The 25125-nt window shown below is 41.8% G+C and overlaps 1 protein-coding gene across 7 annotated transcripts in view; it reads right to left on the reverse strand.

Annotated features, from left to right (window-relative positions):
- The window catches only part of EGR2 (early growth response 2), a 107728-nt gene extending 83078 nt beyond the window's left edge, over window positions 1-24650 (reverse strand). For 2 of the 7 annotated variants that reach the window (XM_055092882.1, XM_057298905.1), the window contains exons 1-2: window positions 23232-23540; window positions 21676-21772 (exon numbers count right to left, since the gene is read on the reverse strand). The gene's annotated coding sequence lies outside the window, so the exon portion shown is untranslated. The other 5 variants (XM_057298904.1, XM_055092883.1, XM_057298903.2 and 2 more) reach the window with 5 other exon arrangements.
- Between the last annotated feature and the right edge of the window lie 475 nt (window positions 24651-25125).

The raw sequence follows: 25125 nt of genomic DNA on the forward strand, positions 1-25125 counted from the left end.
GACTTGGTGGGGGGAGTGCCATTGTGCAGGCATGGAGCTCCGTACCCTCCACACCCAACTTGCTCACACTTAAGCAGTTCTTCACATCAGCCTGGCTAGCTGGCTCCAGGCCTCCAAAAATGAGAGGGAGAATAAAAGGGTAACTGGTCAAAAGCAATTTCTGTTTCCAGGCACTTCATTCCTTTTGCATTTCAATAGTTGCTGTAATGAAAGAAGAAGGAGGGGAGTTTCTCCACTAAGTGTGGGAGAAAATGAAGGGAACCGCATGAGGACAAGAAATAGGAAGGCACAAAAATCTTTATGATTTGACAAATATAAATTATTCTAGAAACATAATAAATAACACTTATCAGGCCAGGCGTGGTGGCTCATGCCTGTAATCCTAGCACTTCGGGAGGCCGAGGCAGGTGGATCACTTGAGGTCAGGAGTTTCAGACCAGCCTGGCCAACATGGTGAAACCCCCATCTTTACTACAAACACAAAAATTAGCCTGGTGTGGCAGCACACACCTGTAATCCCAGCTACTTGGGAGGCTGAGGCAGGAGAATTGCTTGAACCTGAGAGGCAGAGATTGCAGTGAGCCGAGATTGTACCACTGTACTCCAGCCTGGGCAACAAAAGCAAAGCTCCATCTCAAATAAATAAATAACACTTATCATCAAGTATTTACTATACAACAGGCACTGGGTGTGCATTATTTCATTTACTTCCAATACAAGTTGCCCTATGAGGTAGACATTTTATTTCCCTTTTACAGTTGAGGAAAGTCAAGCTTTCAGCCCCAGTTGCACAGGTGGTAACCAAAAAAGGCAAGGTTTGAGCCCAGGCCATCTGACCCCTAGGCCTGCCTCTTATAGGCTGTAATACCTCTGCTATGACAGCCAGACAGAGGCACATGAGGACAGCTTCTAGCCCAGCTAACATCTTAAGAGCAAGAGAAATATTTTCCATGTCACCTTTCATAATTACCTACCATTACATTTTAGGATGCCCATCTTTCTTTTCACTGGCTTCTTCTCTAGTGCAGAGAGCAAGGACTATCTCAAGGGCTGTCAGGTGGCACAGGAAATCAAACATTGGTCCTAAGTGGCGAGCACCTGGCCAAGTCAGGCCAGACAAAGGCCAACCACATTTTCTTTTTAATAAGGGTATTAGTCTGCTCAATCAGGAGACATGGTGTATCTGATGTTCAGCAAGATATTTGACCAAGTCTTTCAGGATACTCTGGTGGGCAGGATGGAGAAATGCAGAGATTGGCATTGTGACAAGTTGTCTTCCCCACAAACTGCTGAGGAATGGGCTGATGTCAGTCTCAGACATTGCTCTCCAGACTTTTTATCAACATTCCAGACAATCTAAACTCTCACAGGTGCTCCCCATTCCCCTCTGAGGAGTTGAGCCCCTTCTCCTGGCATCTCGCTCTGCCAGTCCCATTCATACGTACCCACCGCCCCTCCCCCAGGCTGTGCTTTCTTTTGTCTCTGGTCCTTGGATCATGGGATTGCCCCACCTGGAACACTCTTCTTTCACTAATGCCACATCTCTTGCATCTCAGCTTAGAGGTAACTTCCACAAAGAAGCTTTCTCTGACCACCACCCTCGAAACTGGACAAGATGTTCACCCCTGGGTCACCCTTCCACGTGTGCACCCAAACATGCACACCACTCATCATCACAGGTACTGTTCATGTTGTTGGTGACTGGTTTGTATTCGTCATTCGACTATAAATTCCATGACAGAAGGGATATGACTACCTTGCTCACCATTTTATCTCTGATATCCAGTACCATGATTGGCATATTATAGCAGGTTTTCAGTAAATGTTTGTGGAATGAATAATTGAATAAAATCAAGTAACCTCGGACTAATGACAAAATCAGCATTTTAAAAAGGTGTCAATAGTCTAGGACAGTGGGTTGACTCCAGCAAGATTAACTGGGATCAATGTTAAATAAAACACATGGGTTTAAAAAAAAATCATCAACTCAAATACTAGGTGGGAGACATATGATTGTAGCAGCACTTGTGAAAAGACATGGGATTTTTAATTGTGAGTTGAATGTCATTGGTCCACTCAAAATGATAGTGTAATTTTTGTATTTATGGTTAGGCACAAAGTATCTTAGAAGTAATGAATTTTGAACCAGTCAAACCACATTGAGTACTGGTTCTGTTCCAGTTGCTATATTTTAATATAAAAGATGACAAAACAGACTGCATGCAAAGCAAAACAATCACAAAGAAGACAGTATTAAAAACCAAGTTATACAAAAAATGGCCAAAGGATCTTGTATTGTTCAACCTCGACAAAAGAATGTTTCGCTAGAAGGCATGATCACGGTCATATGGAAGGCCAATTAGACTTGTTCTGTATCTGTTTTGAAAGTAGGCCCAGCACTGGGTAGAAGGTACAGGTGTGGAGGAGAGATTTCCAGCCCAGTATAGAGCTAATCTTATGGGATGAGAGTTGTTAGGAAGTGGATAGGGGAAAGGGGATTGGCGTGGTTGGGAGCATCCCAAGAAGTCTTCGAAGAGAGTAGTCTTCAACTAAATGGATGCCTACTTGGCAGGGATATTATATTGGGGATTTTAAGAAACAAATGCAGATTTAGACTTGACAGACTCCACAAAGACCCTTTCGGATAATTCAGGAAATAATCTGCAGGCCTCGTGTTGTTGCATTTCAGTGACATCCTCAAATTTGCATGATGGAGCCAAGGCAGCCACATTACTTGATCCCACTAACCCTGAGCTGTTTCAGATCTGTGTTGTATTTCACCTCTTGACTTGGAGCCTTATAAACTAGAACTCAGGAGACCTGGTTTTAGTCCTGAAGTCCAGAGGATAACTTGTCACTGATTAGCTGAGGGCTTATCATTGTGTTTAAGCTCAACTTCTACAGCTGTAAAATAAGGAAGTTTGGACCCATTTGTTCACTTAGTTCTTGCCATATACACGTTTTAAAGCATTGATGTTTCTCAGACCTGGTCCTAGGACCATAGCATCAGAATCACCAAGGGATACTATTGAGTGTATCGATTCCTAGGCTCCATGCTAGAATCTGTGAGTAGAACCCAAAAGTATACATTTTTAATAAAACACCATCAATCACTAATAGGCACACTGAAGATCTAGAAATGATTTAAAAGGGTCTGTGTTCCTTTAAGATCAGCACAGCAGATAGGCAGAATTCAGGCATAGAGAGGTTAACTTGGGGGCCCACATCTCTTGGTAAAATTGTTCCTAGAAGAAAATAATCAGGACATCTCCTGTTCTCTTTGAGGACCTGAAAACTGAAATCAGGTGGGTGGAGAACTAGAATAGTCTCCAAGACATCTCTAGTATGGCTGGAGAAGACTCAAACCCTGTCTGGTGAGGAGAGAACCAGAGCTTTATAACAATAGGCAGCCACACACTCTCCAACTCTCCACAGCAGGTGAGGACAACAGCAGGCACAACTCCACAGCAGGTGAGGACAAAATAGCAGGCACAGCTGCCAGACTGTAGAGAAAAGTATAGGGCAAGGCCTGGCAAGAAACTCTCACTCCACACATTTATCCCTTGGGAGAAAGATGAATCAGGGGTTGAAAAATTGGGCAAATTAAAAAGCAAGGGATGCTCTTAATTAACTGAAAACCATGCTCCACCAGGCTCAGGAAAGCAAGCGTTTCAGATCACAGAGAGATGACTCTATCACAGTTGTAATCATTACACAGAATATTTAGCCCTGCCAAATATTTTTGTCTCCCAATTTCGAGGTCCCAGAGAACTGTTTTCTCAAACTTGCCATGAAATTTCCTTGGTTTGAAGACTGAGTAAAATTAATAGAGTTCTTTATTTTAATTGGTGAAGAGGAGTCTATATTTAAAAGCCCTTTGGCTACAGACCCCAAGTAGATGTTAGACTATCACCACTCACAAGTCCATTTTCTCACATATAATTCCACTGAGGTTTTCCTGAAACTGAGACTCATTAGCAAAAGTTTTTTTCTTAATCTCTGTTTGAAATGCACATGACATTGCTGGTTATAAAAATTCTGGTTTTGTCTTATAGCTTCTTATCTAGGCAAGCGCCCTAAAATAACAGAAGTTTCACTAAGTCAGCTGCTTGCATAAGCCTCACTGTCTGATATTTAAGCTGAAATGTCCCAGATGCTGGCACATTCAATATTTATACATTTAGCAACTACCTCAAACTCCTGCCCAATCCCTCCACAAAAACAAATCCATGGATGCTCATCATAAATAGAAGTATTGCTTAATAGAGAGGTTTCCAACTGTTTCGATGAGGCATATTGAAAAGGTTAAGACCACAGATTTGCCCATGAGCATGCCAAACATTTGGGTCTTGCACAAACCAGAACAACTTTTGATGTCCCTCTCCTCTTAAAAATTACAGAAAGGCTTTATTTCTAAGTCATGAGCACTAGTCAATCACAAAGTCATACACACTGAAACCTCCAATAGCATCTCCTTAAATGACACCTTCTGTCTCTCGGCTCTAAAGTCACTTAGGTGCCTTTATCAAATCAGCTACAAAGCAAATAAATCCTGTGAAGAAAATATTACTAATGCTGAAAAGAATAAAAACTAAAGCTTGCCTATGAAGAAAGTTAATTTCACATTCCTATCAGAGAGTCATCCAGTAATACTTCTGGAAAAATAAAAAGTACCTTACCCAGAAACAGTTGAATTAGCAGATGGATTTTGACAGGACCTGCATAATTAAAGTTTCCACTGCAGCTTTAGAAACTCCTGTTCTGAAACCCATTTTGTCAGCCAATGCTAAAGAATGTTTTTTTGGCTCGGGAATATAAAATCCAAATAGTCCCAGAGGAGAAGCTGCCTCTCAGCCTGGACACCCTCAAGAACTGCCTTTCAAAACTCTTTCCCCTGGAAATGGATCTTGACATTGACATTGTCATGTTAATTGGCCAAATTCAAACACAAGTCATCTCTTGAACTAGCAATTGGAAGACCTTTGGGTAGTCTGTTTTAAAACTTTTTCCTAAAGGAAAAGAGACATGCTAATAAAAAGTCAGCCTTGGCATGCTAGTCCCTAATAATTAAGGACCCGAGACCAAAATGCTGTTTGTTAGCTGCTGCTGGCCAAGAAAGCCTTCTTCTTTCCACATATTCTCCACTGGGCAGTAAGAACATGCACTCAGACCTCAAAACCCAATATAATAATAAATGGTTAGACGTGGTATGAATAAATTGTCACCTACATATGTCTAAAACCTTGTATCAACCAACAGTTTTACTCTTCTTCTGAAGCAAATTTTGTTCCATTTTAATACACACCTATTCACAAGGAACAGAAATAAGCATTTAAAGGTGGGGCAATGAGGGTCTCACAGCTCCAGATCCATGGCCTCCATACAAAGCAACCAACTAAGGGGACTGGGGCAAATGCAGAATACAAAGCTCGTGATGGATAAAAGATGCAATATCCCCAACTAAAATCTTCTCACCTACCAAAAATAAAAATAAAAACAAAAAACAAAAAAAAAAACAGTAAACAGCATTCTTGAGATGGGATTTTGATTTCTGGGCCTGAAGGTAAGATGTCAGTCATGTTGCCAAAACCAGTGCTATTTCTGAGTCATTCTGTTCCTGGGTCTGGAAATGACCATGGCAGAGTTCAAAGAAGGATGACTTAGTTTCTAGGACTCCATAATTGGAAACCATAAGGCCCTGTCTCACCAATTACTAACCAAGAAATATTTTTGACACATCGTTTCTGCCTGGTTCAGATCTACTACTGAGGACATATCCTTAAACTTGATTAAAAGAAATGAATGGCACAATTGGAAAGCATAACTAGAAATAAATGCTCCATATGTAAGAAAAATGTAGATTTTACATAACTGAAGACATGTAAATGTTGGCTGTATTACAGTTTCTGTAAAACTCCTCCCACTGATTTGAAACCCTCAAGCATCAGTTCAGAGGAGTCACTGACAGAGTCTCTTGCCCAACTGGTTGCAGGAACCTAATACTGGCAAATGTGCAGTGTGCAGCACGTATGTCTCTGCTTTAGAAATCAGGCTGTGCAGGGCCACTGGTGTTGTGAAATAAGTCTTCCATCTTAGGAGTGAAACTAAAGGCTCGATCTGTTTGTATCTGAGAGCTGGAAAAACCCAGGAAATGGACTCCCTCTTTAGAAATGAGCAATGAGCAAAATTAAGATGTAAATTAAATGGCCTGGAAGTCAATGCTGGCTTACCTTGGGGAAGCTGATGGCGCTCTGTAACCAAGTCCTAAATAGCAGATGCTTTGGGCATTCCCAAGAGGGTGGCCATTTAGGCCCCTGGGAGGGTTGGGCACACCATAGCACTGCCTTCTGGTAGAACTGAGGACCCAGAAAGAAAGAAACAAAGAAAAGTTGAAGGAAATCAGAACATGCCATCCCAAAAGATGCCAATTTGGCATATTAGGTATTTTGAGGTGAAGGCAACTAAAAAACAGCAGATGCAAGAATGACTCTTTGGCCTTTCCCTTTTTACCTAAAGAAAGAACTAAACTTCCCATGACAATGGTGCCTTCTCTTTTGCCAAAAAGAGGAAAACATTCTTATTATGGGGTGAGGGATGGAATGGGATTAATCTGTATAAACAAACCTGCCAAAATAACCCTTATGTTCCATTAGTTCCTCCATTATTTCCTCATCACTTTCTCACAATTTGCCACCCCTAGCCCAAATCCCTTTTTCCTTTGTCTTGTCAGATCTTCATAATTCACTTTTTTTTAATTAAAACTGTAAATAAGCTTTCAGACCTATCTCTTTTTTTGGATCTTTATTTCTTTTTTTCTTTTCTTTCCTTTTTTTTTTTTTTTTTCCACAGGGTCTCACTCTGTTGCCCAAGGTGAGCACATTGGTATGATCACAACTCACTGCCACCTCCGCCTCCTGGGCTCAAGCAATTCTCCTGTCTCAGCCTCCCAGGTAGCTGAGACCACAGGCATGCACCACCGTGTCCAACTAATTTTTTATTTTTTGTAGTGACAAGGTCTCACTGTGTCACCCAGGCTGGTCTCAAACTCCTGGACTCAAGAGATCCTCCCGCCACCCACCTCTGACCTCCCATCTCCCAAAGTGCTGGGATTACAGGTGTGGGCCACTGCTCTCGGCCGGAACTTCATTTCCTATATATAAATGCATGTAAAAATATTAACATCAAATAAAGTTTGTATGCTTTTCTCCTGTTAATCTGTCTTTTGTTAAGTTTAATTCTCAGGCCCAACCACAGAACCTCAGAGGGTAAAGGAGAAGTCTTTTCCCCCATACAAGGTCTTCAGGGTCTGGGAAGGCCATAGAAGTAGCTGGATACAAAAGTGTTTACAATGGAGAGAATACATTGTATTCTGGGCTGGGTATAACGTAACTGATGTGGAAACACAAATATAAATATATAACCCCACCTTGGCACTGGTTTTATGCATAGTTGGAAGAAACCAGTAGTTATCAAGAGCTGGTCCCATTTTAAAAATTATTCCCCCCTATCTTATCACCCTATGCCACTACATTCACACACACACACGGGCGCGTGCGCGTGAAATCAGGTTGAAGAACCATAGGGACATCCTTATTCTGAAGCCCTCAGAGAACACTTAATCCTATCCGCTAATGTGACCAAAGAGAATATTGAGGTTAGAGACATACTGTGACTTAGCCAAGGTCTAGGCAGGACTACAGTCCAGGCACCCAGTCTCCTAATCCAGTACTCTCTCCTCTACACTAGCTAAAGTGTGTGAAGGTGCTTAACCACAGCAATAGACATTGTAACAGCCATCCTCTCAACCTTTCACTTATAGGACACATGTTCACTAGCCAAGCATTTTAGTGGCCTCATCTCTCCTTAGGCATGGCTCCAGTCTCCACTCCATTCTCCCCACACCCTCACTTCCAGTCTAAGAAGCCTAAGGTCTCTCCGCCCATTTCAGCAAAGCCACAGAAACTTAAAACTGAGTGGCCCAGGAATGGCAGAGTCTAGCAGGGCTGGAGCACTCTGTTTATCGGAGGGAAGAGAGAACTACTGGAGGCCAATGGAAATGGAAGATATTTTGAAGATAGATTGCAACGGGTCTTGAATATCCTGCTGAGAGATAGAGAACAAAAAAGGCTAGCAACCATTTTAATGGATGGCCCCAGCCTGCTCGAAGATGACTGATTCATTATGATAGTTGTATTTGTTTCTTTCTCTATTTAATGTTTGTGATCCCGCTAGAGTGGATGCTCTTTGAAGGCAGGAACAATGACTCTCATGCTCAACTCCACATCCCCAGTGGATAGCAAAATGCCTGACACACACAAGTCCTCCAAAGCTATCTGTTGACTGAAGGAATACACACAAAACTACAGACATACAACTCCCCTTACATTTGTTATTGTGAACTCTCTTGGTCAGTGGCCAACATTTATATTTTGGGAAGTAAAGATCACCCAGTTGTCACTCCCTTGGTAGTTTGTCCCCACCAGTTACAAAGATGGAGGGAGAGAGTTAGCCAATATCAGGATAGAACAATGGCCTGGAAGTGAAGAAACTTCTCTGGCTGGCTCAGTCTCTGACTCACACATGACCAAGGACAAATCATTTAACCTCCTCTTGCCTTGTTTTTACTGTATGCAAAATAGAGCCGATAACAATACAAGCCTCCTCCTTCCCTCTGAGGGATATTCTGAGAATTGGAGAGATGCTATCTTAGAAGTGATTAGAGCTCCTAAGAACTGGGCTTTCAATACAGAAGCAGTGTTGTTCTCAGGCTGTGCTACAGCTGTTGTTTTTCATCATGAAAGGTAATATTGTAAGGCCTTGTTGGCAACAATAGGAAACTGTTGCTATGTGTTGACACAATGATACAACAAGCAGGAGGGCAGGCACCTTAAAAGTTTAATGGTTCTGATTTCATTCCTTGAATTCTTTCTTCCTCACCTCAAACCTCAATCTCCATTATTCTTTATGGATAGGTGTTTTTAAATGTTTTTTCTTTCTGACTTTCCTCAGCTGCCAGGACATCCGGAGAAAAAGCTGGTCCAAGACATAAGTATATTTTTCCTAATTGAATCATAGAACCATGGGGGGAACGTGCTTCGTAAGGAGTCACTTAGTTCATTCAATTCGACAAACTATTTCTGAGCATTTTCTGTAAAAGGACATATATAAAGATGAATAAAAGCTGTGACCATATTTTCGGAAGAGATGTATGGTCTGACAGGCACGGGTGTACTTATATGAGCAGTAAGACAGGAAAAAAAAAGTCACTTCCCTGGAAAATCATGATCATATAGAGGTTGTGCATATCAAACATGGTTTCAGCTTTTGCAGGAGCTCACAGGCAGTGCCAGAAACAGATACAAACTCTTCACTACAAAACAAGGCAAGCTGTAAATGACTTAGAAGTAAACTTGCCTGGGAGTACAGAGGAGAGAATTTATAGTTCTGACTCTGAGGATTAGGAAGAGACATTCAGAAGAGGGAATATTTAAGCTCAGCAAGGACAAGTCTCTCAACAATGAGAACAGTGTGTGCAAAGCCACGGAAGCATAAAACGGAGTCAGACAGGGATGGTCATCAGAGTCCAGGGGACTGGAGTGCTGTGCACTTTGGGGAGGGTTGGATGGGGTTAGAGATGGAAGGGATTTGAGAGACAACTTGTAAAGAGACAAAAGTATCAACGCTTGCTGAGAGGCTGGGAATTCATACTAGCAATAAAAGGCATCATAAATGTTGAGTTGGACAGGAAGATACAACTTGTGCTTTGGAAATGATAGCTCCTAGAATCTGGGAGACGATGTGGATGACTACTGCAATAATTCAGAAAGCAGATGCTGAGGCTTGAACTAGCCTTCAAGATATGGAAGAGAGGAGACAGGGTTTGATCAACTATGAACAAACAGGATGAGGTTCTCGAAGCAGAGGAGGAGTGGAAAGTGATGCTTGGAAGAACCGTGGTCTAACTATTCCATTATGTTTATGCTATCAGCCCAAATGGCACCTTCCTATGCCAAGACCTGTGGCCTGAAGTTGAACCACCTTCTGGGTTTTAGCATGAAATCCTTACTTCCTCTAAAGCAAGAATTGGCTCCTGTTTAGATTGGAACACCATAACCAAGCCATGTTCATGGGGCCACAGAGTAGAATGGCAGGAAAGAAAGTAGATGCATAAAAAAATGAAACAAATAAAGATAGAAGAAAATAAGAAAAGTTGGCCAGGTGCGGTGGCTCACGCCTGTAATCCCAAAACTTTGGGAGACCAAGGCAAGAGGACTGCTTGAGCCCAGGAGTTTGAAACCAGCCTAGACAACATGGTGAAACCCTGACTCTACAAAAAGATACAAAAATTTGCTGGGTGTGGTGGTGTATGCCCGTAGTCCCAGCTACTCAAGAGGCTGAGGTAAGAGGATCACCTGAAAGATCAGGAAGTTGAGGCTGCAGTGAGCCATGATCATGCCACTGCACTCCATCATGGGCATCAAAGTGAGACCCTTTCTCAAGAAAAGAAAGAGAGAGAGAGAGAAGGAAAGGAAGAAAGAAAGAAAGAAAGAAAGAAAGAAAGGAAGGAAGGAAGGAAGGAAGGAAGGAAGGAAGAAAAAAAGGGAAGAGAGATGAATGACTGCCAATAATGATGTCTCACTCCGGGTGCTTTCTCCAGCTCTAGAGCTTAGAAAGTCATCTGAAAGAATATTCCCAGTCTCCACAGATGAGAGACAAGCAGCTATTGTTCTTGGCCTCTTTCAATACATTATAACTTTAGGGGACTAGTTTAGAGCAAAGAACTCTGTAAAGACCATCACAATCTCTCTAACTTGGGATTGCCAATGATGTCAATGTTTACTCCAACGTTTGAAATGTCTCCATAATTAACTAACTCATTTTGCACATAGTTTGACTAGCCATTATGATTGTAAGATCTCCAAATGCATTAATTCATTCAACATTCGACCAAGTTTATTATGTATATACCATACACTCAGCTCTGTGCTAGGCTTCAAAGAAACTGACGTGAACAAAACTAACAATCCCTGACTTCATGGAACTTATAGTTTAATAGGGGATACAGAGAAAATATTTTAACACCTAAACACTTTCATTACAATTTGGTCATGAAGGAATAGCATAGGCACCATGGAGCAACCAGATCTGGTCCCATCCATTTTCACAGACTTGAAGGATGGGTGGGAGTTTGCCAAGCAATAACTGGAAGAAAGTGGATTCCAGGTAGAGACAATAGTGATGTGAGCCTGAGATGGGCCTTCTGGAAGGACAATGTGGCTGGAGCCTTGAGAGCAAGTGGCAGAGTAGCTGGAGGTGAGTATGGAAACTCACAGAGGCAAGCCTTCTCCATGTCCTGTCATTACTGCCTTAGCATCTAGAATCAGAACACATGAAGAAATGCATCATGGAGTACTAGAAGTATCCTAGCCTATTGGCAACAAGATGCCCCCCATGCTGAATTCATCTTACCTAATGGCATGAGGCTGGATGAAATGGCTTTCATAACTTTGCTTATGCCAAGAACAGCCTTGTAGAAGCTCACAAGAATGAAGATAGCATCTCTCTTACCTGTGTTATTATTCATCTATTTCACGGCAGTAAAACCAATGGTTGTAAACTGACTCTAAAGTTAGTTCAATACCCCCTTTTCAGGGAAGAGGAGAGATATGCAGGAGCTAGTTCTCAACAGTCATGTTGATATAACAGACACTGTTCTTTTAGGTCAAATGTCTTTATCCGCTATTTCTAGGCACCCAACCCTCTTTTCTGCTTCAGGATCCAGTTCAGATTCATCTCTCCTATGGAACATGACCAGCTCTCCACTGTCATGCTCTTAATATCTTTCCCATTCTCTTTAAGTTCTATCTTATAATAATCTATCTTGTCAAGAAGCAAGAACAGCTCTTCTACTCCTTTCTGTTTCCTCCTAAGGTTTGACATAAATGAAAACAAATGCATGAAGATGAACTTGTTATATAAAATGTACATAAATGGATGAATGATGAATCATTCTGTGAATACCAAAGTGCTACAGTTCAACTCACAGGGGCATTCTTATCCATCTGGACCCTCATGCTGATATTTTTAAGATCGGAATCCATGTCAGGTTTATAGTCTTGTTTCCCTTTCCAGGGAGAGAACGGTAAGAGTGAACAAGCAGGGTGGGGAAGAGCTCTGTATTCTTAAAGTAGGGACTCCAGTATCTGGATTTAAATGAAATCAAGAGAAAGGTCAAAGACACAGATGAATCTAGACTATCATAGAAGTGTAAATGAGTATGAGGCTACTGTTTCCATCCACTAGTGACTCAGCAACGAGCCCAGGACTGATCCCAGGGCAGAGAACCTCTTAGCCACAGATACACCTTCATACCTGGTAGCTAAAGAAGGAGATGTCAGGTGCTACAGTGTCATTTGAGGCCAAAAACCCATAGGGAGGTCAGTAATCTATAGAGGGGCCACAACAAAATATGATCCTAGCAAGCTGGTGTCGAAAAGGACTCTTAATCTCTTTTTTTCACATGCATAAGTAACTGTACGCTGCATGTCAATGAGTTTTCTCTAAGCAGCCAGGCATTGAAAACCATTTACGTGGCACTGGGTATGTATTTTAATAGCATCAGTCTAAAGGTCAAGCAATGCAAAGAAAAGCAGACAGGAAGCAGGCCAACAGCTCAGGCAGGTAATTGAGCGTGCAAAAGCACTCTCCTACCATAGCGACTACTGACATCTTTGTTTATCTCTCCACTACCTGGTGTGGAAATGGTATTCTTTTATTTTCTCTTCTCTGTTTATGTTAGAAAGTAGCCATCAAGATAAGGATTATCCTTCTAGAAATAATATTGCTATTGGCAATAGTCTATCAGCAAAAGATGGGCTTTCACTATACAAAAGAGAGTCAGGGAGTGTCAGGTATCAGATCTCAGAAGAAAACTCAAGTATCACAGGGAAGATCAGAACAAAACTGAGAGTGGAGGTGGAGCTTTAAAAATATGGAAATCCCCAATGTTAATTCCAGTTTGGAGTCCTGGCAGATCAGAATGTTGGGGGGATACTTTTATAATTCATTGCAAGGTCTGCTTGCTGCAGCTATAGAGAATGACATCCATCCATCTATCTGTCCATTCATCCAACATACAAGCATATATTTAGCACATGAATAATAGTGATAATTAGATGTAGCTACAATTTCATTCATTTCTCATTACATTCCAGGAACTGAGAATATATATATATATATATATATATATATATATATATATATATATATGCTTCTTTGATGCTTGTAACAACCCCAAACACTTCAGTTTGACAAAAGTAGAAACTGAGACTCAGAAAAGATTAAGTAAGGCTGCTTGAGGAGTCAAAAAGTAGTGGGATTGGACCTAAGGGCATGTCTGACTCTAGAGTCCAGGCTGTTAATCCTGAACTGATGTCTACTTTACCTCACATGAGACTCTGCTAGGTGCCATGGAAGGCACTAAGCAGAGAAAGGCACTGCCCTCCAGGAACTTAAAGTGTAGTAGAGAAGAGGAACAATGTAAATCACTAAGAAATACTAGTAAGAAAAATAGCATCTTTCCCGAGGGCTGTATAGAGTTTCAAAGCTCATCAGGTTTTCCAGGGTGTAGTGAAAGATTTCATGGAAGAAGGAACAATTGAATAAATTCTCTGTTATCCATTTTAGAAAGCCAAGAAGTACTAAAAAGAACTTTCTAGGTATTAGAAATTTATCTAGAGTAGTGCATGCATTCACACACACACACAAATGTACACACTTTGAAGATGACTAGAAATGACTTCTCTATGAAAGTTTTGCTTAAGCTAATTTCAAAATGACTTTGTATTCCTTCAGAATACATCACTTGCTATGAATGAGAGCCAGAAAGATGCTAAATGGACAGGGGAAGAATGTTAAGATTTTTTTAATTCCCATGGAAAATTTTAAAAGTGGTCTATGCAGTTGACACCATAGGTACCACTGATTGAGAACTTGCAATGTGTCAGGCTTTGTGCTACACACACTATGTAATTTTACCCTCAATTTTATGAAGCGTGTCCTTATTCTTCATTTAATGATAAAACTCCTGAGGCTCTGGGAAGTTAATTAATTTGCCCAAGTTCATGAAGCTATAAGCATCATGCTAGAATTTGAGCACAGTTCTCTTCAACATACAGCTACTAACTAACCCATATTTGTGGTCATGAATCTATAGCATTAATCCTGGTAATTCAGCCTTCAAATAAATACTAAACGATTGGTAGGCCAGAACACTTCCTAAATATGTCCTCTTTCTTAAAGGAACAAAAGGGTTTTTTTTTTTAAGGAAGAAGAAGAAGAAAAGAGAAGAAAACAAAGAGAATAAAATTAATTTATGACTTAGAATATACCAGTTATTCATTGAGCCCATTTATTTCACAAAAGTAAAATGCCAGAAGGCAACATTTCTCCAAATTACCCAGCCATAAGGGGCTAAGTTTAGTTAGACTTTCAGGAACTCTGCTGAGGATGGAAGGAGAGAAGACAAAGATGGCAAAGAGACAAGACTCAAGGAGAGAAAAACCAATGGCCCATTAAAAAAAACCTACCCAACTATTCCTCTAAAACTTCAGTTTCTGTGCACAAGGCTAAAGGAGTTTGGATTTCTCCTTTCCTCTCTGAGTCACCAGGGACACTGTCCCATAAAAATAAGCTGAAGTCAAGACATTTCCTAAGGAGAAGGAGAAGGCTAGATACAAAGATGTTGAAGAGGCAGTGGCTGACTGATGAAATTTAGTCCAGAGTAACTCAGAAGGAACTCAGCTCTGAAGCCTCAACACTGTGGAAAGACTTGGGAATAAAGTAGTATGATTGATAGCCAAGAGCTTCTGAATCTCCAAACATGAGCTTGTGGAAAAAAAAAAACAACTGTTCTCAAAACTGTGTAAACTGCTGGGGAATTAAAAACAAACAAAAACAAAAACAAACCAAAAAAAAAAAAACAACTTCCGGGCTAATATTTCTAAGACATTTGTAGTTTACACAACTGGCAGAAAACTTGCAATGGTTCAGAAGGGATAAAATTGGGTTTGTCTCTTCAAGGATGCAAGAGCTTCCCCACAAGGGGCAGATAGTTTCTCCCAAATGCGAATGCTACCTCCGAGGAATCCAGGCTGAAAGGGAGGGGAAAGATGGCAATCCAAACAGGTGTGTGTGTTTCACTCTGGGAATGGAAACTAAGTAGTTCAGAGTGCTCCCAGGAGATACAATTAATAAAGTTCTTCTCAGACCAGTGTCTCACATGGCCCACATTGAAGGGCTGTAAATGCCGTTAGGAAAGAGAGGAGCCATCTGATCATCCACCTAGACTAGAAAAACATAATCTTTTTTTCATATAATTTTAACTTTTATTTTAGATTCAGAGGGTACATGTGCAGGTTTGTAACCTGGGTCGATTGCATGATGCTGAGGCTTGGAGTATGATTGATCCTGTCACCCAGGTAGTGGGCACAGTACCCAGCAGGTAGGATTTCAACCCTTGTCCCACTCCCTCCCCCACCTATAGTAGTCCCCCGTGTCTGTTGTTGCCATCTTTATGTCCATAAAGAGCCTGGGGAGAGTAGTACCAGAGAGGTTCTCATTAGCCTGTGGACCCATATTTTGGAAGAAGCTCTGCTGCAGAGACTCCGCTCCCTCTATCTTTTCCTCTACTGGTGGCCTTCGCAGCAGGATGAAGCTGCTGGTGACCAAGGCCAGTCCGGTTCACTCCAGTCTCTGAAGCTTCTTCCTGAGGCCTTCTCCATTGGCATGAGCAGTGACTGGATACATGGCAACCAGAAATCAGTGAGGATATCTCTGGAGGTGCCCAGTTCCTCCCACTGTTCTGCTCTGGGTGCTGCCAGAACCAGCTACAAACTATTAGAAAGCTACAAGAAGCAAGGAACCACGTAGGTAGCCAGGATATCTCCCCTTCTCACAGCTACCTCCCTCCATGTTCGTTTCGGTGTGCAGCCCAGGGCCTTTGGAGGGCTGGCTATTGTGCTGGGACTCCTTTCCCTGCTTCCTTCACTCACTCTACAGAACTAGAAAAGAAACAAAGCAAAAATGCTTACAACCCCAGGGGAGATGAGAGGACTGTCCTAACTCCCTCAAGCTTTTCTGTGCAGATCCTAAGAGGCCCAGGATGCGGCCAGAGTCCTAGCCTGAGGACACTAACAAAGTTTGGTTCCTAAACTGTTGGCGCCTTTTTGAGATAAAAGTGGATGCTATTCAGAAATGGGGGAGGGGGGCGGTTCCCAATGACTGAGAAATCAGTGTGGGCTTTTATTGGTTATTGCTGAATATTTATGTCCCATTTATCACTGATAGTTGGCTATTAAAAAGCTAGATAAAGACATTGGGCCACCTGAGTGCCTGGGGCTTTCGATCACTAACAAGCCAGCCTATCAGAAGGCCCCATTTCTGAGGATCTGCCAGAGACAAAGGTTCTTTGTTAACTGGAATGCCCCAGAGCGAGGAGTTGGAGCTGTGTTGCTCTAAACAGAAGGAAGAGGGAGCGGAAAGACGAAAAGAAAACCTTTTGCTTTCCCAGCAGAAACCTAGGATTGAAAGCAGGGACTTTTGAAGGGAAAGGGCTCTTGGGGAATGATGAAGATCAGGGTAGGTGAAATCATCTTTCATGGATTTCCTACTCAGACTGATGATACAGCTCTGACCTGGCTGCAGGCCCGGGAAGGCTCCCTGATAAAGATGCAGAGCTGAGGTGAATTTCCAAGTCTCCCACTTTAATGTACCTTTGCTGCTGCCTTCCCCCAGATCTGGAGAGGCTAAAGAACTTTATTTTTCTTTTTTGGAGGGGGGCTGAGTAGAGGAAGTTGAGAAGCTTGGAGGAAGATATGTTCAAAATAAACTGAGAACTCTGATGATTATTTTTAGTCTGGAGAGAGAAGAACAATTCTTTTATAGAACAAGCATTCACTTAAGTAGGTTTCCCCTATCTGGGGGATCCCCAGAAATGCAAATCATCCACTTGTGACACTTAACGGTTCTTGCCCGGGATTTTGTTTTTTTCTTTTCTTGGCTGGATGAGCCATCTGGAATAAAAATGGGACAATCAAGTCCAGACCAGATCATTAGAAATGGACAATGGAATTAAGAACCACAGCCCGAGACCAGGAGGGTAAGAACTCTGTAAGATAGATTCAACTTTATCCCTTTCTCACAGTTATCATTTTTATTAGTCCATTGCTAATAAACATGAACAGGAAACATCCTCTGTTAATAATTTGCAGTAGGATGAAATGAAAGTTTGGAGCTTGTTTCCATGGGGCCATCAATGAAGTGAGGTGCTGTGGATGCTGCCACCCAGCTGCCTTGGACCAGATGGAGGGAAGAACCCAGATGGAAAGCTAAGGCAGTGTTTCAAAAGGAAAGGGGCCTGAGAGAGCTGAGTTTGGAGGACCCTCCCAGGAAGGTGGAAAAACCAGGGAGCAAGCTTGGCTGAGACAGCCTTGGACCTTCCCAGGAAATCATCCTAGGCTCCCCATCAAAGGCAGCACAGTGGGCCCAGGTGTCCTGTCTTACTTATGCACTCCAATCATCACCTCAGGATGAAATCAGATCAGCATTTTAAAATTCCATTCTTTTTTTCAAAAACTATAACACTATACTTAGTTTTTAAATCCACATCATATAATTAATATTCGCAGCCCTCTGCCCCACTTTAACCCAATCCTCCTGCCCCAGAGGCAACCACCCTCACCTCATGCAGCTCTTGCCTTCCCTAGGCATTTCTATGTTTGTAGGTGTGCTTACAATGCCATTTCTTGATGTATCAATTTTAAGCATTATTTATTGGTTCCCTGCCAAAGAAGATAGGAACTTTGCTCTTTCATGCACACACACCCAACTTTCCTTCCCCCATCACCCCAAAAGAGTAATATTATATGGTTACATTAATAGTCGACATTCACAATAGAAGCATGCAAATATTATGCACCACTGATATGAGTAGTGCATGATATTTGCATGCTCCTATTGTGAATCTTGCTCAATGTTTGCTTTCTCCTGCACCCTTCATACCCCTCAGATGACTGAGAACTTTTCTAAGTTCCTGTAGAAGAGATGTCCAGGTTAGTCTGTTCAGTCCCTCATAAACACCACTGTCCACCCCCAGCACTCTGCCTTTATTTGTGGTGTTCTCCTACTTCTCTCTTCCTTCCCTCCAAATCCCAACACCTTATGTAACATTTCCTCCAAGAAGCCCCACCTGTTTCATTGCTCTTCTTTGCTTCTAAATGTCTGTATAATTCACAATCTTGAATACATAATTAATCCATTCATTATATTCTTTCTTATAGAGTGTGGCATTATTCGTTTGTGCTATTCTTGCCTCTCCAACTGTAAGCTCACTGAAAGCAGGTATTTTCTGCCTTGCACATTCTCTGTATCTGTCACCCTCAAGGAAGTTCCATCACAGTGTAGCCCTCAATATATTTTCTGAGGCTACTGCTTTGGAGATCATTATAGCTCCCAGGTATAAGCCCTGGACAAATTCATCCTAGCAATCAGTTTTCTCTTAAACCCTTCTCCCTAAACAGAAACAGTCGAGATCATTACCCAGTGGGGAATTACAACCAAACTAAAAATCCTCAGTCATCTTTGACAGGTGTTCTACCTTACCTACCCCGCATCTGATCAGCTGCCACGTTAGTGCCATGGTGTCTCCTCTCTGCCTTCTCATTGTGTTTCTACTGCCTCTTCCTCTTCCTCTCACTCTCCCACTCCTCTTCATGACTTTCATTGTCTATAGCCCAGACTGTTTTAATTACTTCTTGAATTACCTCCCCTTTCTTATCTCACCTTCTAAACCCGTCTACTAGATAAATTTTTCTACAGCATAGTTTGTTTTCATTCTGTGAAATCTTCAGTGATTCTTCATTGTTCTCCTACCTTACATTCCAGGTTCTTCTGGCATTTGAAAGTTTCCATTCAGTCTTAGTGCCTATTACCCTCAACTCATCCTCTACATTACCTCCAACTAGAGGCCTCATTATTTTCCAAACATACCTCCATGCTTTGTGGCCTTAATGCCTTTGCATGTGCAGTTCACCACCTGGAATTCTACTCTTCCTCATTCCTACTGTCACTTCCACCATGAAGCCTTCCCTCCTCAGCTCAGCTAGGTCCTCCTCTAATCTGAATTTCTATAACCTTTCATTCCGTCTTTCTTGAGGAGCTTGTTACATTTCACTGCTTATTATCATTATTTGTGGGTCTGTCTTATCTCCCTGCCTAGTGTGAAAGATCGTGGATGGCCAAGACTCAGTAATTTCATATTCCATTCTCCACAAACATGGCAAATCACACAGATTAGGAGAGGCAGAAGTTGAATAAATGTTTATTAAGCAAGTGAATGAATGAAAACAAAACTGTGTGTTTGTCTCTTGAACATACCAGATCCTTCAAAAGACCATTCTGATACTCTTTGCTCTCTCTCTAGTAGGTGGCAGGGATAAGTTTCAATGCCCAGCTTCTAATAAAGTAGGAGAAGGGTGTAGCTAAGTTAAGCCTAAATGCTAGGCTTGCCAAAAAATGGTGTTCTAGAGTTAAATGGAGTGCCTCCTACTCTTATGCATGGGGAGGTTGCACTATTTCCCAATCCAAAGACCCTTTAGGGTACGGGTTTCAATTCGAAGAGATGGTAATTCTGAACTGCCAACACCAACCCAGTTTGCCTCAACCTCACAACTCAGCTCTAACTGCAAAGCAGTGCCCTCCCCATCTGTAAGTGGAAAAGGAAGTCTCTGTCTATTTTTACAGAGATGAGGGGGAGGCCGAAGGAAGAATTTCATTTAATTTCTATTTCTTCTCTTGGCCTCTAACTTTCTGGCCAGGGGTTTCTATTTCAAAAACTCTGTATTATGTAAACACAGAAGGGCCCTTCTCAAAAACAGAAGCAACTTCTACTAATTTCCAGTCTCCTTTCTGGCACTCTCAGGAGTCCTGCTAAGCATCTTGATCTCAGGCAAATTTTTCCTTGGCTACAAAACACTTGTGATGGCCAACCCTGGGTCAACAGCTTCATTTGGCTCCGTGTCCCCAAGATTTTTGCAGTACTCTTCAGTTGAAAGCTTTCCTAAGAAACAGGATGTTGTCCATGACTTCTCTGTTAGGCCAGCTCACACAGAGCCAAACATGTTTCCATTGAACAAAGCCTACCACAGCCAAGAATAACTCTTTAAAATGCCCTTTCTAACCCATTCCACAATTACACAAATAATTCAGGCAAAAGTGAATTGTGAACTACACATTCCATATCTTGATGCTGTGTAGACTACGTAGCCTGAACTCATTCTAAACAGGTAGACTACCTGCCTCCCCTATTAAGGAGATACAGCAGAAGGTAGACAAACACACAGGTGCAAGCTCCAGTGGGGACTGTGTCATTTTTTAAATGGTCCAACAAAAACATGCCATTGAGATTGCTACCAAAGCTGGACAGCCTTCATAGCTCTGTATCAAACAAAGAGGGCTGGGCCCATGCCCTGGAGATCTGAGATCTAAGATTAGCGAGCTCACCTTGATGCAGTGATGAATCAGATGAAATTATAAGAAAACAAGAATTATTTTTATTTTCCCTACTTTTGTGCCACATACTAGTACCCTCAGGGAGAGAATTTCTGGAACCGGGATGCTAATAATGTAGATGAAGTGCATAGACGGTTTGGAACTATTCTGGATTCCTAGTCTTCTAGTCTACCAAGGATGGTAGCAGATGGCACAGGACCCAATCTGTTTCCAAACGTTACATTTGTGAGTAGAAACAGGCACTTTGGCCAGATTCCAGTTGGTACATTCAACAAAGAATAACATAAGCCTCAGATTTCCCATTGGTAAAACAAAGGAGGTTGGGTGAGCTATTCTCTAAAGTCCCTCCCAGCTCTAATATTTTATGATTCTCAGTGGTAAAAATTCAGGGATTTGGAATGACCAGTCTCATTCTCCCATTAAGCTCTGGGTGAATCAAAGGCCAGCATCACATTGCATCATCTCATGTACAGTAATATGTGAATGACATTACACAATGCCAGCTTTTATTAATGGGAACACTCTTCCAGCAATAATGCAATACCCTTGAGCTCATTCTGGCCTTCTTTGTTAGTACCCAACCCAGCTGCATTGTCAGGAGATACAAAATATTACATAGACGTTGGAAGTAGGAGCAGTAGAAGAGGGCAGACACATCAGCAAATGACACAACTAACAGCCTGTAGTCCTGTTCATGCTCACAGTGGATGCTTAGTGAATGCTTGGTGACTAACAGTGAGTAATGCAGAAACACTAGTGGACTTATTAACTGACTAGAGTCAACACCTTTGCACTTTGCTATTTTCCTAGGAGCCAAGTCTCGGCCAGAATGGAAGGGAGGGAATTCAAATTTAGGAGCACTTTTAGAGTTCCCATAGGTTGAGAACTCTCATATATTGGTGTTCCAACTCCTAAGTATATGGATGGGTTCTCCTTCATTAAGCAGATACTCCATTCCTAAGAGGTTTGGCACAGACAAATTTTGAGTCTATTTTACATGCTTTATTCCTGACATGGGCTTCTGTCCTAAGTCCTTGTTGGCTCTTTAATGCTGCAGGCACTAGAATGGGAACCAGAAATCCTCAAGTATCTCACCACGTCTCTTACCTTGAGGAGTCCAAGAAGTTCTCCTTGCTTCCCTCGCTTGGAATTCCCCTGGCCCTCTGTAGACACCAACCCTGGCAAACAGCACCAACTTATAGCTCTGGAAGGAGAGAAGGAATAGACAACAGGCTTAATATAATCTTCTTTCAAGACAAAAATGTCCCACCTCCTATGACTTCAAGAAAGAGTTGAGTTCAGCATTGTCCTTTGACGGTTCCACTACACCATTTGTTTCTGGAAAACACTGATATCCAACAGCCACCCTATGCATGCTACCTTTCTCACATCAAGACAATTCCTCTCCAGCCCCATTTTCACAAGACCCTTCTCTGAACTGTTTTACTGGAATCTACACACTATTATTTACTGGGAGCATACATCATTCCTTCTTTTTGGTCCCTGAGTGCCAGAGTGCAGGGTCAGGTTAAGAGCCTGGTTGGTCCCATGGGACAGAACAAAACCAATTGGCCACACAGAGACCAAGTTTTGAGAGAAATAAACTTTAGTAATAAGACACTTGCTAAATGGAAGAGAAGAATGTTAGGCTAGAATGAATTTTCTGTTCATTTTGCCCCACTGTCTCTGCAAATCATATCAGATTCATAATGTCAGAGGAAGAGCTAGTTAACGTTTTATAAAGTGTGACACCCAGCACAGTTCCTTCCTCTGAGGTTCTGACTGATTTCTCTCTGTGCTCATTCCCCTTTTGTGGATGTTCCTCTCCTCTTGTCAACTCAGGTTTCACTGTTTTCCCTTTAACCACATTGAACAGGCTGATATCCCCTCATGCTGTAAAGGTGTGAGGTGTACTTGGCCTTGGACGAGCTTGGAGGACTTTTTCTTTTCAGGGAACTTAAAGGTGACATCTTCCATTGAGTCAGCCAGCCATTAGTTCGGGGAAACTTTCACATCATTTGCAGTTGGAAAGCAGTTAACATTGACGTGAAGTCTCTGCTTAGAAGTTTGCCTCATTAAGAGATATTTGAATTTCTACATGGCTAGATATTTAAATATTTAAATAACCCCAAAGAAGTGTAAACACAAAACCTAGAATAGTTACTTGCGTAATGAAGCTGAGGGGAAGCACCTAGATGAGAAGTTTCATAATTTTACAAGTTGCACGAATTCTTGGAAATTCCATAGAAGTGTCTGAAGAAATGGACCTCAGTAGGCCCTGTAATAAGTATGTTTGGCATAAAAGATTGCTGCCTTTTGGAGACCAGGCCTTGGGAAGAGGACTGGGTTGGTGTTACGAGTGTTCTCCAGGGAGGCTGGGGCCTTGTTACCACCTCTGGATATTTGGTCTGTTCTTCCCCCCAAATAGTTTTTAGAACCACCTCTAAGAGGTGTTCAGTGTGCATGATTCCCCAGGCTGCAAGATGTGACTTTGTGGCCAAGTAACAAGGACAGAAGGTGATGTAGGGAAACTGGTCCAGCCAGCTTGTGCTTAAAGATATGTGACATGCCTGATGAGCTGTTTTGGCTTTTGGACTCAAAGATTCTTCATTTTAACAAAACCAGGGAAACAAACCATAGAACTTTCTAGTGTTTCTTCTTACCAGGGAAGATGAACCACACACCTTCTCACTCCATTCCTCAAGCTCTCCCCCTCCCCGGGCTTCACTTCAATACTGCCCCTCATGGCCCTCCTGGATCTCTGGGGGTCAAGTTTGAGCCCCGCAAGAGTCAGAGGCAGAGTGAGACCCGGTGATACAGCCTAACACGGGATCGAGAGATGCTGTTGTCTTACTTAGTAACAAAATATAAGAGTGTCTGTTGCAAAAATAACTTGGTAATAGAAAGCAAAATTTTTACACTTTGGCTGCAGCCAAGTTTGACAACATTAAGATGCTCTGCCTCTTTTCAGTAACCAAGGGGCACATAGAGTATTCAGAATCAGTGCTTTATGAGGTAACAAAAGCTAGTGTCTATGCAATATTCCCTTCACATGCTACTCGTCTGCAGAGGTTTTAGCAAACAAATCAAAACACTTTTTTCTTTTCCTCTGAAATGTTGAAAGGATAGAAATATAGACACTGAAGTCTGTCTGTTTTATTACAGATTAAAGCTAGCGTAGGGGCTGTGAAATTAAATATGCAGTCACAATAGTTTTCTAATTTATGTCAGAGTAAATCACACTTACCCAGCCAGGCACTGGTGGAACTGGATGACCGCAGGTTGATCTCCAGGCAGGTAGAGGTGGCTCACCTTATGGCAGAGTAGGAAGCGAGCTTGGCCTGAGAACAGACGGCTCTGAGAAAGTACGGGAAAAGATATACCATGTTCACACTAATCAAAAGAAAGCTGGAGTAGCTGTATTCATATTAGAAAAAGTAGATTTCAGATCAAAATGATGAAAAGGTCTTTCATAATTCTAAAGGAGTAAATTGATGAAGAGGGTATAACAATTCTTTGTGTGTTTTTTTTGTTTGTTTGTTTTTAGATGGAATCTTGCTCTGTTGCCCAGGCTGGAGCACAGTGGTGTAATCTTGGCTCACTGCAACCTCCGCCTCCCAGGTTCCAGCAGTTTTCCTGCCTCAGCCTCCTGAGTAGCTGGGATTAGAGGCGCCTTCTACCACGCCCGGCTAATTTTTTTTTTTTTTTTTTTTTTGTATTTTTAGTAGAGAGGGGGTTTCACTATGCTGGCCAGGCTGGTCTCAAACACCTGACCTCAGGTGATCCGCCCACCTTGGCCTCCCAAAGTGCTGGGATTACAGGCGTGAGCCACCGCGCCCAGCCACAATCCTAAACAGTTATGCACCTAGTAACAGAGTTTAAAAATACACAAACAAAAACAGAGCTTGATGCCTTAAAGCAAAAACTGATAGAACTAAAAGGAGAAATAGACATATTTACAATTATAGTTGCTGACTATAACACTCGTCTCTCAATAATGGATAGAACAAGTTGATGGAAATCAGTAAGGCCTTAGAACTTGGTAAGCAAACTACATACCTTTGGTCCAAATCCAGCTCATTGTGAGTCAAATATGGCCACACCCATTTATGCATTGTTTGGCTACAGCTGCAGATTGGCGTAGTTGCGACAGAATGTATAGCACAAAACTGAAAATATTTAGTATCTGGCCCTTTATAGAAAATATTTGCAGACCCCTAGGCCCCTAATTTGCAAGACTTGACATTGTCAACCAACTTAACATAAATGACATTCTTAGAACACTCCATTTACAGAGGACACACATTCTTTTCAAGTGCATATTGAACTTTACCAAGACAGACCAGTACCTAATTTCAAGACTTCCTAAAAAGCTAGTTATCAAGACAGTGTGATATTAGCATAAACAGAGACACCTACATCAGTAGAAAATAATTGACAGTCTAGAAATAGACTCACACAAATATGGGAAACTAACTTTTGACAAAGATGAAAAGACAATTCAGTGGATTAATAGTTAATCTATTATTAACACATATTATCTTCTACATTTAATGC

Source organism: Pan paniscus, chromosome 8, assembly GCF_029289425.2.
Source record: "Pan paniscus chromosome 8, NHGRI_mPanPan1-v2.0_pri, whole genome shotgun sequence".
NCBI lineage: Eukaryota > Metazoa > Chordata > Mammalia > Primates > Hominidae > Pan > Pan paniscus.